The sequence below is a fragment of the Mus caroli genome, unplaced genomic scaffold (assembly GCF_978045245.1).
Source record: "Mus caroli unplaced genomic scaffold, Mus_caroli_1 scaffold_15, whole genome shotgun sequence".
NCBI lineage: Eukaryota > Metazoa > Chordata > Mammalia > Rodentia > Muridae > Mus > Mus caroli.
Genome location: NW_028227270.1, coordinates 15,326,476 through 15,331,249, shown reverse-complemented (window position 1 = coordinate 15,331,249; position 4,774 = coordinate 15,326,476). Strand labels below are relative to the sequence as shown.

General features: G+C 38.4%; 1 pseudogene; it reads left to right on the top strand.

Moving 5' to 3' along the window:
* The first annotated feature begins 2,663 nt into the window (after positions 1-2,663).
* On the top strand, positions 2,664-3,302 carry LOC147000863 (ubiquitin-conjugating enzyme E2 N pseudogene; annotated as a pseudogene).
* Positions 3,303-4,774: the final 1,472 nt, after the last annotated feature.

The following is a 4,774-nucleotide window of genomic DNA, read 5'->3' as shown; positions in this document are numbered from 1 at the left end:
ACTGAGTAAGATGGCTGTATCTGAATCACTCTGGGACCTGAAGGATAAAGGACGTAGTTGATAATCAGCAAAGGTCAGAAAGTTGCCTGTTGAGACAGCTCCCTTGGGAAGACTGCTCAAGAGATCACAAGATCCACCTCAGCCTAATGAGAACTAATCTCAAGGAATAATTTCCTTGACCTCATTCTCCTAGATCTTATGGCAAGTTCCTCTCATCCTGGTCAGATCTGCCTGTATGGTAGCAACAAATGTTTACAAAACTACAGTGGATTCCAGCAGCTCATCCACCTAGAATAGAAAGTACAATAGAGGCCAGTAAACAAAGAAAGAATATCTTCTGGAAAAAAAAAAAAAAAACACAGACAATTGAGTAACAGAAAAAAAGCATCAATTTTCTGCAGCCATGCTGTTTCTCCTAAGAGGTGTCCTGGACATGTAAGCCAGTCTTTTCTTCTCAGCATCCTCCTTCACAGTCAAGAGACACCAGTAAGTAACAGGGTAGTCATCAAAGTGTTACGCTAGAAGGCAGTAGGAATTTCTAGCAAACATATCTCCAGCTTTTAGTCTAATAATGTATTGGATTTAAATGAAATTTTACAAATAGTTTATGTCCAGCAGTACATGGAAAATGCATACCAAACTCAATGGCATCTTTGGAGATTCTTTATCATATAATGTTTAGTAAGGGCATTTATTTATTTATGTGTTTGTTTGTTTATTTGTTTATACTTAACTTATAGGCTAGGTTGTGTATATATTATGGTTTCCAATTTTTCATTTTTATGGCACTTCTGTGTGTACAAATCTTTGTATTTCTATGACTAAATGTGTTTCTTATGCTTTTTCTTTAGCTCTTTTTCCTATGTTTTCTGTTTGTTGTTTTTTTGTTTGCCCTATTCTGACTTGTTTAGTTTTGTTTTATATTTTTTTAATATTATTTAAACGTTTGTTTATTTTGTAAAGAGACACAAAAGGGGGTGTGGATTTGGATGTGGGAATCTAAGAGTTGAGTGAGAGAAAACTATAATTAGAGTATATTGTATGAAAACTCTATTTTCAACAAAATACAACAAAAATATTTGCATAAATTCTTTGAGAATTTCATACAATGTATTCTGATCATATTGACCCTCCCCCTACTACTCTTAACATTTGTGGCCTCTTTCCCACCAACTCAACTGTGTCTCCTTAGGTTTTCAAAATTTAGGTGCAATTTTGTGCTAATTTCATTCATTCAGAGACACATCTGTTTTCCATAAAATGATGAAGTATCTACACACACACATACATACACACACACACACACACACACACACACACACACACACTGAGAGAGAAAGAGAGACAGAGAGAAAGAGAGAGAGAGAGAGGGAGAAAGAGAGAGAGAGAGAGAGAAAGAGAGAGAGAGACTCACTTTCTAATGTCACATGATCAATATCTACGATAGGACTTCAACTACATTCTTTAGGAGCCACCAACTGACAATGCACATTTTCTTATTGTCATTCTATTATCCTCTATTAGTGGCTAAATACTCTTCTTTCCCATTCCAATATATACATGGCCATGTTTCCCAATGGAGCCCAGAAAAATACGACATTTCAACATAATAAGTTCAAGATTTAAAAGGTCAAAATATCAAGCCCCAAGGCTTAATGTATATCTACTCTATGGGACTGCCAGAAATTAAAGTCCAAATATTAACTCTACTTTAAGTTAAAGAATAAGAAAAAACAATTTTTCTCATCAAATTGAAATTATAAAAAGTTGAAGTTCAAAATGAGTCTCTCCAAATGCCTTATGCTAATCACAATTTAGAAAAATTCTTAGTGTTCTTCAAAAAAACAGTGAACTGAGCTGACTCATTGTTATGTGTGTTATTTACCCAACTTCCTAAGATCAGGTCTTAATTGTAGTGGTTTTCTACCAGACCTTCAGGACTCTTAAGTGTTTGAGTATACACAAATATTACCAAGGCATTGAGCCACATTCATCACGTTAAAAATACTCTTCACTGTTAAGAAGTAGTCTTAACAATGTAGTAAAAATGGCTATCTTGCCAAACACAATCTACACATTCAATATAATCCCCATCAAAATTCCAACTCAAATCTTCAAAGAATTAAAAAGGGTAATCTGCAAATTCATCTGAAATAACAAAAAACCGAGGATATCAAAAACTCTTCTCAAGGATAAAAGAAATTCTGGTGGAATCACCGTGCCTGACCTAAAGCTGTACTACAGAGCAATTGTGATAAAAACTGCATGGCACTGGTATAGCGACAGACAAGTAGACCAGTGGAATAGAATTGAAGACCCAGAAATGAACCCACACACCTATGGTCACCTGATATTTGACAAAGGAGCTAAAACCATCTAGTAGAAAAAAGACAGCATTTTCAAAAATATGATGCTGGCACAACTGGCGGTTATCATGTAGAAGAATGCAAATTGATCCATTCCTATCTCCTTGTACTACAGTCAAATCTAAGTGGATTAAGGAACTCCACATGAAACCAGAAACACTGAAACACTAGAGGAGAAAGAGGGAAAAGCCTCTAAGATATGGGCACAGGAGAAAAATTCCTGAATAGAACAGCAATGGTTTCTGCTGTTGATCAAGAATCTACAAATGGGACCTTATAAAATTGCAAAGCGACTCGTGCGTGAGGCGAGCGGAGCCGGAGACAAGAGCAGAGGCCGAACTCGGGATCTGACAAGATGGCCGGGCTGCCCCGCAGGATCATCAAGGAAACCCAGCGTTTGCTGGCAGAACCAGTTCCTGGCATTAAAGCAGAACCAGATGAGAGCAACGCCCGTTATTTTCATGTGGTCATTGCTGGCCCCCAGGATTCCCCCTTTGAGGGAGGGACTTTTAAACTTGAACTATTCCTTCCAGAAGAATACCCAATGGCAGCACCTAAAGTACGTTTCATGACCAAAATTTATCATCCTAATGTAGACAAGTTGGGAAGAATATGTTTAGATATTTTGAAAGATAAGTGGTCCCCAGCACTGCAGATCCGCACAGTTCTGCTATCAATCCAGGCTTTGTTAAGTGCTCCTAATCCAGACGATCCATTAGCAAATGATGTAGCCGAGCAATGGAAGACCAACGAAGCCCAAGCCATAGAAACAGCGAGAGCATGGACTAGGCTATATGCCATGAACAATATTTAAGTCGATCAGATCATCAAGTGTACACCACTTCTCCTGTTCTGCCAAGACTTCTTCCTTTTTTTGTTTGCATTTAATGGACACAGTCTTAGAAACATTACAGAATAAAAGCCCAGGCATCTTCATCTTTGGTGATTACATGCACATTAGCAAATCTGTCTTGTCCTGATTCACTGTTGTAAAGCATGAGCAGAGGCTAGAAGTACCATCTGGGTTGCTGAGAGATGCTGAGAAGCAGGACTCTCTGCTTTGACTCCTTCCCCATCATGGTTAAAGTACAAGGCACTGTGAATGAAGGTAGTTGTCAGGGTTAGCTGCCAGGGGTATGGGTGTTATTTTATTTTTTAGGGGGAAAGTAGTTTAATTTTATGGCCTCCTTTCCCCTCCCCCCTCTTAAAGGATCTAATTGCAGTGGTTAAATGCAGCTAACCAGTTTTTTTAGAATATGCTCTCTAGCCAAGTCTAACTTTAGACGCTGTAGATGGACAAGCTTGATTGTCTGAACCAAAATGGGAACATTAAATAAACATCACAGCCCTCACTAATAACATTGTGACTTTGCTGTCAAGTGTAGATTCTCCATCCCCCACCCCCACCCCGAAAAGAAAAAGCTTGTGACCATTTTGTATGGCTTGTCTGGAAACTTCTGTAAATCTTATGTTTTAGTAAAATATTTTTTGTTATTCAAAAAAAAAAAAATTGCAAAGCTTCTGTAAGGCAAAAGACATCATCAATAAGACAAAAAGGCCACCAACAGATTGGGAAAGGATCTTTAGCTATCCTAAATCAGATAGGGGACTAATATCCAATATATATATATATATAAAGAACTCATGAAGGTGGACTCCAGAAAATCAAATAACCCCATTAAAAAATGGGTCTCAGAGCTAAACAAAGAATTCTCACCTGAGGAATGGCTGAGAAGCACCTGAAAAAATGTTCAGCATCCTTAATCATCAGGGAAATGCAAATCAAAACAACCCTGAGATTCCATCTCACACCAGTCAGAATGGCTAAGATCAAAAATTCAGGTGACAACAGATGCTGGCAAGGATGTGGAGAAAGAGGTACACTCCTCCATTGTTGGTGGATTGCAAGCTTGTACAACCACTCTGGAAATCAGTCTGGCAGTTCCTCAAAAAATTGGACATAGTACTACCGGAGGATCCAGGAACACCTCTCCTGGGCATATATCCAGAAGATGTCCCAACCGGTAAGAAGGACACATGCTCCAGTATGTTCATAGCAGCCTTATCTATAATAGCCAGAAGCTGGAAAGAACCCAGATGCACCTCAACAGAGGAATGGATACAGAAAATGTGGTACATCTACACAATGGAGTACTACTCAGCTATTAAAAAGAATGAATTTATGAAATTCCTAGGCAAATGGGTGGACCTGGAGGGTATCATCCTGAGTGAGGTAACCCAATCACAAAATAACTCACATATGTCCTCAATGAGAAGTGGATATTGGCCCAGAAACTTAGAATACCCAAGATATAAGATACAATTTGCTAAACACGTGAAACTCAAGAAGAAGGAAGACCAAAGTGTAGACACTTTGCCCCTTCTTAGAATTGGGAACAAAACACCCA